Below are 12,525 nucleotides of genomic sequence, written 5' to 3'. Positions count from 1 at the left end.
CTGCCAGGGAGAATTGCAGAGGTCCTGAAGAAGAAGGGTCAGCACTGCAAATATTGACTTGCTGCATTAACTCCTTCTAACTGTCAATAAAAACTTTTGTTACTCATAATATGATTGCACTTGTATTTCTGTATGTGATAAAAACATCTGACAAACACACACAAAAACAAGAGGGCAACGGATCATGTGAAAATATAATATTTGTGTCATTCTCAAAACTTATGTTCATGACTGTATGCTGCAGTTATTGTGCCATTTACATGAGGCACTGTATGATGAACCTGCTCCTGTGTGGGGCATAAAATACCACTTAAGTTTCCTGAGACAAAGCCAGGCAATTTTAGTAGTAAAGAAAGAAATAAAAGGTTCTTTGTACTTCCTATTCCCTGTCCATCCATTTTCGGTTTGGGCAACTGGTAATAAACCATTCTGGCTTTTGTTAAAAAAATAACATTACTAATGGATAATCAAGATATGGACCCTGTATTTAAAGTGGATCCTTATGTAAAATAATTTTGCACACTGAAGTAACTGCCCTGGATGTTGTTTTCTGGCATGCCAGCACTGCCTTTTCTTTGTCTGCCTTTAGCCTTTAGTTGTCTGAATCTTTTCTCTACAACTGAATGATCACCTCTCTAAGACCCCAAGTATCTGGCTAGCTCTGCTGGGGGAGGGTGACAGCTTACAGCTAGAAGGAAGAGCAGGGAGGGAAGTGGTATGTTCTACGACCTATTGCTGTCTCTTTTAAATGACCTTTTTGTCTATACCACTGTTTAGCAGCACAAGCTCTCGCAAATCATTTCTAAATCGGTTCCAAGGCTATCTTTAGTGTCTCATAACTTACCCTAACATTCTTGCCTTTAAAATGCTTACAATGTGCATATTTGAGATACAAAGTGTGAATGAGTTGTCTGTTTAATGCAAAAAAAAGAAGAAGAGGTGACTAAGTGAAACTCTATATAATTAGTTCTGTTATCATACACTTCACAGGCAAACAGAACTGTAGAATTAATTAAGAAGTCAATATCACCTGCACCAATCTTAGCTCAGGAGTTATGAAGCCACCAAGTAAGTGCACTCAAATAGTATAGTGGAGAAAAAGACATTACAATGAAAAATAAAGAACAATTTGTATACATAAAGCTGCAAGCAGTAGAAAACTATACTGACTCAACAAGTAACAATGGCAAGCTTAAAGTCACTGAAGGGACATAGATATGGAAAAGAATAATACAGTCATGTCATTCAGGAGGGTATGTACACATTACCATTCATAAACACACACATTCCAAACCACACTTCCAAATACCACAACCCCCAACTCCCTTTCAACATACCTAATGAGCTGTCGCCGCAGCGAGACCAAATCAAGGGCACTTGCGATGCAAGTATAAGATATGAAACAGGGGGACATATATATTGATCAGATGTAGCCACCTAGATAAGGTGTGAACCTTCACATCCTTCCAAGTCATGATGATAATTTTAGAGCACAAAAAAGTGAAAATCTGTATAAGGCCTTGTAATGATAACCTGGTATAATGTCATTGACATATCAGTGGAATCAAAATCCTACAGAAGTTAAAGTGAGTCCCCAAAAATTCAAGTACAGTGGACCCAAGGTGTCGCACCTTAGGGCATGACCATACACGGTGAAGAAAGGTCCCAACTCCAGCCATGCAATGAAAGAAAGTGTCTGAGGGTGAGACCCCCATCTGGCAGAAATGGACAGGTGTAAAATAAACAGGATTAGATCATAGGACTGCGTCAGTGGTTTAGGAACAGCAGGGTTCCCCAACAGAACCTCAAGTTTGGAGATAGAAACTTTAATGGACAATGAATCAAAGTGTGCTTTAAAGTCACTTTCGACTGCATACATGAAAGGAAGGCTGTGGGCAATACAATTTTGAAATCCTTCTCATCCAAAAGTATCATCTCTATGCCGATTGAATAAAATAGAATAATAAATATAGTCACTGAGAGGTAAAATTTGTTACACAGAAAATCAGCCCACACACAGCTCTGTATATGGAAAAATGAAGAAGTTATAGATTTTTAAAGGTGGAGAGCAAAAAATTTCTGAAAAAGCACTGCATCCTTAAAGGGATTGGCCGAGGGGGGTGCTTAAAAAAATAAAGATGTACTTAACTTCCGCCGCCCTCCGGGTGTCCTGCGCTGCTGTTGCTCTGATCCACGCGCCATGTAATCAAACATGGACGCGGGAGTGCTGTACTCAGCTTCTGGCCGGACCCGACAGCCATCCATCCCGCATGTACAATCCTGTGAATAGGGACGGGTGGGCGTGGCTGGCCAGCGTTTGTTTACATGGCATGCGGACCGGAGCGACAGCAGTGCAGAACACCGTGAGGGCGCCAGAAGGTATGTACATCTTTATTTTTATTAAGCAGCCCCCTCCCAGCCACGTTTTATTTTTTTAATAAGTCTCGGACATCCCCTTTAAGGGAATAAAGAATGTCTGGACCATTATACAAGCTCTTATTCCTCTTTTGTCACCCCCTCATTCTCATAGACTGTAAACTCTCGTAAGCAGGGCACTCATTCCGATTGTTTCATATGACTACATTATTACTCTGTAATGTCTTATTTTATTTCTATATGTTCCCCAAAACCTGTAAAGTGCTGCAGAATTTGATGGCGTTATATAAAAAAAATTATTATTATTAATAAGAAGCTGCCCAAGGAAATTAAGACACAAATCAGCCCAAAACTTAGCGCCCTCAAAAGTCAGGAAGTGAGATAGCCATTGATCAAACTGTAGGGGAGTATGCCAGATTCATCATCCAAGTGCAGTTTATGCGCAGATTGCCATAACACAACAATGGTACAAAAATGGGGGTCACCTTAGCAGATGAGTTATATCTACATAGCAAATTATTCAAAAAGTACATAAACAGTGTTCATATACAGGCTGAGAACAATGTGAACATTGGTGCAATAAAAAACACCTCTTTTTGGGAGAGCTGCTTCACTTTTTTGGATATTGGTCAATTAGTCAGAGTCTCATACAAGCTCATAAGTGCACCAGCCAGTGTAGTAGCTGCATTACAAGATCAATATCAAACCAACCATAGAGAGGCGAGGTAGTATAAGGTTCTGCCATCTCAGCTACGAGGCTGACTACCACTAGAGGGAGACTGAGAGTGTCAACAATCAGGGTGCGGAACACATTACTAATTCCCTATGTAGAAGGTTTTAAATCCCTGTCATCACAAATAACTGTTATACAGCTCACCATCAAGCATATCTTAGTATTACCCCTATGCTAATTTAGTCCTCTTCCACAAAGCAGACAAATGGTTCCCTGCCATGTATTATGTGGCTCACTGCACGCATTGTAAATATAGCAACTATTAGACGTCCCTACAGAATAACACAGGTACATAAAAGCAACAGAATGCTGTGTCCTTTTAAACCGCTCTCCACCATGTTGTCCCTCCCTGTTACATGTAATTCTAGGGCTAGCTTCCCATGACATGTACCCTGGTTACCATGGAGATGATGGGGAAGAGAGGATGCTGCTGCTCCTGGTTATCCGGAGAGCATTAGGACAAGGGCTGCTAAACACATGAAGCAACTTGTTGGAGAAATGAGCTGAGATGCACGGCGCTTCCCCCTCACACCTCCCCTCACATGCAGCCTGGACAAGGGTTTGCCTGTCTGAGCTACACACCCAAGCTCCATGTCTGCGAGTAACTTCCCTACTATTCATTCAAAGTATCCGGAGGAGAAGGCGAGGGAAGGGCGTGCACACAAGTAATGCCCCCTCTTGTGTTTCTTCACCCCTGCCTCCTCACAGCACACAATGTCTGACAGGGGGATGTGTGATTGCTGTGTCTCCAGCTCAGGAAGCAGCCCTAGTACAACAACTGATCAGTCAACAGATGGGAATTTCATGAAGGTGAGCTGCAGTGATACATCCAGAGGGGATCAACACAATGGAGCACGTACCTCGTGTATTCCAGAGCAGGTCATGGGCACTGAAGGGAGAACAAGGGCCACGAAATGACCCCACTTACTAGAACTACTTTCCAATGGTCTCTTTCATATAAGCCGAGCCAGGGAAGAAAGCCAGAGCCCGCCCATGGGGTGGTATTAACAAAAAAAAGCAAGAATGGTGCTCATCTGACGTGTCTTTCCACCTCATGTCACTTCCTTTTAAAGCTACAATTCCTGACTATTTATCCTATGACTTTCTACGAGTATATGAGAAGGCTCAAGTATTATCCCATAATCTCAATCTGGTTTCTCCTTTATCTGCTATATTATTATGCTACTTATCCGAGTGATTGTTCATACAGGAAATGTATTATGACTTTGCAGCTCATAGTATTTTTTATGCACTGGAGGCAAAAGCCATTTTGTTTGCTTTTTGTAAGCTCATTCCAGGTCATAATACATTTGTTGAACACAAACTTGTATATTATATATTTATAATATGTCAACATAAATTGTAATTGTAGTTACTGATTGTAATAGTCCCTTTTATTTCAGCTAATCTTACACACACATATTCTGTAGTTAAACCATTGTAAGACAAGCACGCTTCTAAAGAAAACTAGCACGTAAAGGTATGCAGGAGCCCCAAAAAATTGTCAAAGGAATAATAAAGTGGTCTTCTCAAAGAGATGGTCTCTTGGAAAAAGCACACAAATTTTTGTCTCAAAACCATTCCACTCATTACACTATTTTGTACCTTTTAGGCTATATTCACACCACCATAGAGGGACACATATATACGTCTGCAAGCCTGCGCCAGAACATATTTTCCCCGTAGGCCGGCAATGGGCACATGGAGCGATACAGTGGGGCACACGTGCGGCACCATACCGCTCTGTACACAGGGAAAAGATAGGACATTTCCTATCTTTGCCCGTGTTACAGCACCATGCGCCATGCATCGCTATGGAGAAGGGAGGGGTCATCACCAATGCCAATCACCAAATAGTAGCCTTACTATGATTTGTGCAAAATGTTGTGAAAATATGCAAAAATGTCCAGCAACAGCGCAACCACGACTAGACTAGGCACAAACTGTAAGGTTGGGAAAGAGGTGGCGAACTAGCCCTATGATGTCCCTGTGGACAAACAACAGATAACAGTGACGTCAGACAAAACGGGTCAAAAGCAAGATGGCGGCAAGGCACAGAAACTTATAGCAAGAGAATAAACGTAGCTGAATTCAAACACTGGGATCTGGGGTCGAATCCCACACAGGTCAACATCTGCAAAGATGTATGTTTGTATGTTCTCTCCGTGTTTGCGTTGGTTTCCTCCGGGTACTCCGGTTTCCTCCCACACTCCAAAACATACTGTTAGGTTGTTTAGATTGTGAGCCCCATGAGGACAGGGACCAATTTGACATGCTTTGTGCAGCGCTGCGTAATCTGCGTAATACTGAGCAAAGGGTCGGAATATATATGGCCATGTGATATTTTAGTTTTTCTTGTTTAATAAATTATCAAAAATATATACATTTCTGTTTTTTTGGAGAGTGTACATTAATGTGCTGAAAAAATAACTTTGTTGATCTTACCAATTGGTTGCAATAAAGCAAAGAGTGAACATTTTAAAAGGGTCTGAATACTTTGTGTACCTATGGTAATTTTAGGACCATGGGCTGTAAAGAGATTGTGGCCTCCCAAAGCCTCTGGATTTTTTAAGTAATTTGACATTTAGGGCATAAAAAGCTGTAATAACAAAACTACTATGTGATAAACATATTACATGGGACAGTGCAAATCCAATTTGGTATCAGAAATAATATTAATACATTGATAGAGTATAAGGACCAAAATTACTACGAAGCTACCGCATGTTACCACAACCAAGACTTCTACTGAGATTCATTACCAGAGCCAAGTTTACTGCATCCATAATCCAAAAAATAAATGAAGGTCATCCAGTACTGTGTTAAAAGTTTTCAAGCTTTAGTCTTCAAATATGAAAACCTTTTTCATACATGTAAGCGAAGTATGGCTGACATGTTTTTAGCCTTTACATGGCCCTTAGTGGTAGCATATATCAAGTTTACTGCATGACTGGAAGTAATACAGTACTACCACACAGATCCAGGCGCAAGATTACTAGACAGATAGTACCAAAACCAATTTTACTACATAGATGGTTCCAAAACCAAGATTACTACACAGATAGTACTAAAAACTATTTTACTACATAGATAGTACCACAACCAACATTACTATAGGAAACAGAAATGCAACTAAGAAAACAATATAGATACTTTACCAGAACCAAGATTACTACACAGAAATAGAACTGGAACCAAAGTTACTACATAGGTTCAGAGAACAGAGCCAATATTACAACAAAGATATGTCACAAAATCCAAGATAACTACATAGATAGGTAACCAGAACAACACGGCTACATTATACAGCACTGGAACCAAGACTGCAACATAAATGTGATATATTAGATCCTATGAAAGACAGATTCTAATACAGATCCATATATTACCAGCATTCTGCAATACAGTATATTGTTTCAGCAATCAGATCCCCAGGACTCAATCCCTAAGGAGTCCTCAAAAAATTGTAAAAATAATTGTAAAAAATAAATAAGTCTGTGGGTCACGTTTATCATACACTGGCCAAAGTGGTGCCCCCACTCATCGCTCCAGCCTCCTGCTAAATCTGTCTGGCTGCAGCGCTGCACTGGGGGAGCACTTCTACACCAGGTCTGTGCCAGTTCAACTGGTGTGCATAGGCAGGAACACCCCACACCAGCCAACTGCATGTCCTAGCATCGCCTCCTCCCAAATAAGCGGCAAAGGCAGTTTTTAGGCATACAAGCCAAAGGCAGTTTTTAGGCATACAAGCCATGATAAATGTGCCCCATCTCTCATATCTCATATCTATCTATTCATATCCTATCTAGCTATCTAGACAGAGAAAATGGAGATGTAGGACCTTCAAGGAGTAAGCAGCATTGAACATGAGCTCCTCACCAATTTATACCTTGTAATGAGCAAACTTAAAGACAAAACCTGGAAAATCTAGACTCCATGGAATACAGAAGCAACAGGGCACAAAAGGTTTCCATGAAAAAGGGGAAAAAATGAAGATTTAAAGAGCAAAGAGAAAAAAGATAGACCTCAGCCCAAACAAAGCAGCACAAAGACCAGAACCCAGAGACCTGAAGAGATCTCAGCATCTAAAGGTAAGAAGATCTGGCACCAACACTACAACACTAGACCCACTAGAAAACAACTAGGAAACCAAACCCATAGAACATAGAAAAGCTCCAAAAATGAATTGCAACACAAAGCAAGACAATGGAAAAGTCCATAAGAATATTCTCAGTAGACCAGACAGCAGGAGAACCTCAGCTGGAGCCTCAGCCAGCAGGGTGTCACACTCGCTGGAGTTCACATACTCCAAAGAACAGGGGAGCATTGAGACACGAAAAAGCCATAAAACATACAACAATCAGAGAAAATCCAGAAACCCTCTTTGCTGACTTCACCTCTAAAACAAAGATTAAAAGAAAGACTAACTTGTTATTATTTAGTGATCATCCCCTGGCCTGGCACACAGCTATATGCAAACACTATGAGAATATAAACAAGGGTGCCATCAACAAGGGCCGGCAGATCAGAGTTCTGGACCCAGACAATGAGGACATCATCCCACTCACCATCAATGTGTACAATAGCAGTGTCAGGATTCAGGATAAGGGGATCCTCTGGACTACCGCGGGAGGTGGTACTAGCCAACACCTGGGACTGGAATCTAAGTGGCACCTGATCTTCACCAGAGCCCCAAAGCGGAATGGTCTTGCTGCGGCGGGGTACCACCAGGTCGTTCCACAGGTGCGACTATCCCGCGGTGCCAGCTGAGGTCAAGGTACCTTTGCAGGAGACAGTCTTGTGGTCAGGTTCAGGTACAGGGTCAGGGCTGCTGGCAAAGATGCAAGGTCAAGTCCAATCAGGGGTCAGCATCGGGAGGTCCAGGCAGATGGGAACTGGAACACACGGGAGCACGGGAACAGGAATGCAGGAATACTCAGGAATGTCGCAGGGGAGCTTTCTCAATGGTATAGGCTCAAAGATCTGACAGGGGATACAGGAAGGGACTGGGAATTTATCTGGGGAGGCGGCAGCCAACGTCAATCACCGGCACGCTGGCCCTTTAAATGTTTGGGAGCCGGCGCGCATGCACCCTGTTTGGGAGCCGGACCTGCACGCTGAACCACGGGAGCCACAGTGACCGCAGCTGGAGCCAGGAGAGGTGAGTTCTCCCTCGGACAGGCTCCAGGGGCACACGGAGGTATACAGTTGCGCCTGCGACCCGGGATATGAATTTGAAGACATCTTTCACACCTCTCGCTGAAGATTGTCTTTCTCAATTAGAAAGGGACTTTATTCAATTCAAGGAGGATCTTCAAAGAAATGGAGAGATAAACGCAAATGACCAAATGAGCAGAGAAATAAACAAACTGAGATCTGAACATAGATCAGCTCTGCTGGAAATCCAAAACACACTAACAGAGCTGCAACAAGAAAATAATAGACTCAAGAATGAGATGGCAGAACTAAAAAATCTAAATTCAGTCCCCAAACTCCTATGCATCAGATCCCCCCAACAAAACCAATGTATTTTAGTCTTGTTCCATCCGCCAACGCCATATACACCACAGACTGTCCAGGAGTTACATAGTTACATAGGTTATACAGTTGAAAAAAGACACATGTCCATCAAGTTCAAACAAGGAAAGGAAGGGATTGGATGAGGAAGGGATTGGATGAGGAAGGGATTTAAGGGAAACAATTCTATAAAACATAACTGTCAATGTTATTTAGATGTAAAAAGGCATCTAGACCCTTCTTGAAGCTCTCTGTGCCCCCTTGTCTTTTGATTTGGTTTAACCTGGAACAACTTTCCACCATATTTTTGTATGGATAATTCATATATTTATATAAATTAATCATCCCCCCCCCTTAGTCTAAATAAATTTAGTTGTTTAGTTGCATAACTGAGACCCTCCATACCCCTTTGTCACGGAGTCACATGACGTGGGGTGCAACTGTACGGGTTAATTTAGCCTACTCAAACTTGCGCTCACCTTTCACTTAGGACACAAATTGAGCATAAATCACACCTCATACAGCTCCAGCACCCCCCAGACCCGCTGCCACCACTTATTGCATTTATACTGGGACCAATAAGTATCCCACTCTACGACAACTCTTGCTTCTCAGGCAGTCACCTTGTCACACCACTAGACATGCACACTCAGCACTTTAGCAGTCACACAGCTAACCACACTTCACAAGGCTATGAGTTCGCAGAGCATACAGGGACCAAAATTAAAGTGAAAAGCTTTAATTACAAAAAGTTGATCAGTGCATAAAAAAGATATTAAAAACAAAAGAAGTACAAAATAAAATGACACACAACACGGCAAAACAGTTATAAAATAAAAAGGGAGAAAAATAACAGAAACTTACAAACTTAAAGTAAATCCTGATCCCTGGAGGTGGGAGAAATGAGGAACACACTCAGCTTGTCAAGCAGCCCCCAAAATGTGAACACCCATTCTTGGATTTCATATTGTTTTATAACTTCTCAGTTTGGTTCAGATTTCAGAACCTCCCAGTTACATTGTGTTTTGGTTTTCCCGCTGTACAGCTATTAGAGTCCCTCTCTTTATCATTTATACTACAGGGCTTAGGTTGGACCACTGACTGAACGCTCTCCTGAGAGTCCATATGCCCCTGCTCCCCGTTCTGATCGCTCCCCAAAACTGCACTGGCAACACTCATCACTGGGAACCCGACCTCACTGTGGACCCCAATCTCCTCTCTCAGCACTGGTTCTAGTGTACACGCTGTCTTTTGCTCATAGACACACTGCATCTCCCCAGTCTGAGTAGAGGCATCTTTGTGGCTCATGCTCTGAGCCTTACTCATCTTGACACCTCTTGTCTGCTCTAGGACCTCTCCTTGAGTAATGGCCTCCACCAGATCCACACTCAGGACCTTAGGGCTTTGAGGTGCAGATTCAGAGACTCCATCTTGGCAGCCTCTCACACCCTTCACCATATCTGCTGACTGCAGGGTTATCTCTGGGGGCCCATTCACCACCCCCTCCCCCGTAGCTTCCTCATACTGGGACACCTCTGGTTCTGGAGCAAGCATAGCCTTGCTCTTGCTATCCTGTCCTCCTTCCCAGATCAATCCTCTTGGGCTTCTGCCCATTTTCTCATAAGATTGTTGTACATCAGGCACATACACAGTTGTCATTTTTCCCAAATCATTTCCCAACAATACATCCACAGGCAATTCTTGTGACACTCCCACTTGTCTGATACCTCTACCAGAACCCCAGTCCATAAAAACCTTGGCAACGGGCACTCCTGGATGGCATCCGGTTATCCCCTTCACAGGCAAAGTCTTTTCTGGAATGATGTCCTTAGGGTTTATAACCTCAGGGCGAACCAATGAATAACTTGCCCCTGAGTCTCTTAATCCCTGGGTGACTCTATCACCCACTATCACAGTCTGCATATGGTGCTGTAACTTGTCCATATCACCAGAAAGCAGCATGACTACTGGTACTGTAGCGTAGACAGTTGCCCCTCTCTCTGGGCACGCAGACCTCAGATGACCCACTTTGTTACAAATAAAACATTTGCGCATATCCCCCTGATTTATAGACTCCCTCAGTGTAATGTTCTCACCCACTTTGGAGACAGAAGGCTGTGATGTTGTCCTGGCTTGTTTCTCCTTCCAGCTGGAGGACCTTTGGGGGGAAGTTTCCCTCTTTGCTTCAGGCATCCGGTTGGCGGTGTAGGAGTCTGCAATCTGCGCAGCTTCATCCGCAGTTTTAGGCTCCCTGTCACAAACAAACTGTCGTACATCCACAGGACAAATGTGCAGAAACTGATCTTTTATCATGAGATCCTCCAGGTCCTCACGGCTGTTGACAGAAAGTCCTCGGGTCCACTGTAGAAAGGTAGTCCGTAAGTTGCCTACTGTATCAGCGTAGCTCTCAGTTGTTTCTCGCATTACACTCCGGAATTTCTTGCGATACACCTCTGGAGTTAAGTTGTACTTTTTAATCAAAGCAGCTTTTATAGCATCATAGTCCTCATCAAGCTCAAGAGGAAGGTCAGCAAATACTTCCAGGGCTTTGCCTCTTAGCCCTGGGCTCAAATACTGTGCCCACTGCTCACGGGGCAGATGGTATTGTCTGCAGGTCTTCTCAAACGACCGCAGAAAAATGTCCAAGTCCCCATCCTTGTCCAGTACTGGAAAACGTTCTTGACGAGATCTTTTGGGGTCTACATCCTGGGATTGGGGTTGCACAGAATTGATACCCCTTTCAATACGCACCATTTCCAGCCTGAATTCTCTATCAGCCTGGCGCTCTGCGGCTGCTCTCTCCTCTCTCTCTGCGGCCGCCTGATTAAATTGAAGGATAAGCTGCAGGCGCAGGCTAGGATCACATTCACCTAGCTGCTGTAGGGCCATTTGTAAGGATAAATCCATGCCTTCCTGAGGGCTCCTGCTGTGGGTAGCCTCAGGGGAAACTCTTCCAGGATTAATATCCATAGCTTGGCTCCCTTGAGCCGTGCCAGATCCTTGCTCTGCATCTTGCTCCATCAAAGCACAAACCAGCAGCTCTTTGGACTTGTCAGCCGGGTCGATACCTCTCTGCTCACAGAGGTGGACTAGAGCCTCCTTGCTCTGTCTCTTGTAGATGGTTGCCATCACTGAGTGCAAATTTTGCCAAATAAAAGATAAAGAAAAACGGGGAAGGGAAACTGTTTGCACGTGTGTCTTAGAACAGCACTGATTTGGTCCGTGTAAAACTAGGGTACTCCTCGCAAGGATTCCACTAGTCCTTAAGTGCAGGGGTCAGTTACTTAATCCCAACACTTAATGCTCTGACAAAAATGAATTTATCCCACCGCTACCACCAATTTGTCACGGAGAGGACGCCGCCGTCTCGTCACATGACGTGGGGTGCAACTGTACAGGTTAATTTAGCCTACTCAAACTTGCGCTCACCTTTCACTCAGGACACAAATTGAGCATAAATCACACCTCATACAGCTCCAGCACCCCCCAGACCCGCTGCCACCACTTATTGCATTTATACTGGGACCAATAAGTATCCCACTCTACAACAACTCTTGCTTCTCAGGCAGTCCCCTTGTCACACCACTACAAATGCACACTCAGCACTCTAGCAGTCACACAGCTAACCACACTTCACAAGGCTATGAGTTCGCAGAGCATACAGGGACCAAAATTAAAGTGAAAAGCTTTAATTACAAAAAGTTGATCAGTGCATAAAAAAGATATTAAAACAAAAGAATTACAAAATAAAATGACACACAACACGGCAAAACAGTTATAAAATAAAAAGGGAGAAAAATAACAGAAACTTACAAACTTAAAGTAAATCCTGATCCCTGGAGGTGGGAGAAATGAGGAACACACTCAGCTTGTCAAGCAGCCCCCAAAATGTGAACACC

At 43.2% G+C, this 12,525-nt stretch overlaps 1 protein-coding gene across 1 annotated transcript in view; it reads right to left on the bottom strand.

Annotated features, from left to right (window-relative positions):
• Window positions 1-4,126, bottom strand: part of AGPAT4 (1-acylglycerol-3-phosphate O-acyltransferase 4) — a 69,546-nt gene extending 65,420 nt beyond the window's left edge. The window contains exon 1 of the mRNA XM_072141305.1: window positions 3,970-4,126. The gene's annotated coding sequence lies outside the window, so the exon portion shown is untranslated. The remainder of the gene's footprint in view (window positions 1-3,969) is intronic.
• Window positions 4,127-12,525: the final 8,399 nt, after the last annotated feature.

Source organism: Engystomops pustulosus, chromosome 3, assembly GCF_040894005.1.
Source record: "Engystomops pustulosus chromosome 3, aEngPut4.maternal, whole genome shotgun sequence".
NCBI classification, from domain to species: Eukaryota; Metazoa; Chordata; class Amphibia; order Anura; family Leptodactylidae; genus Engystomops; species Engystomops pustulosus.
The sequence above is the reverse complement of the archived record's forward strand: the minus strand, read 5'-3'. Positions and strand labels throughout refer to the sequence as shown.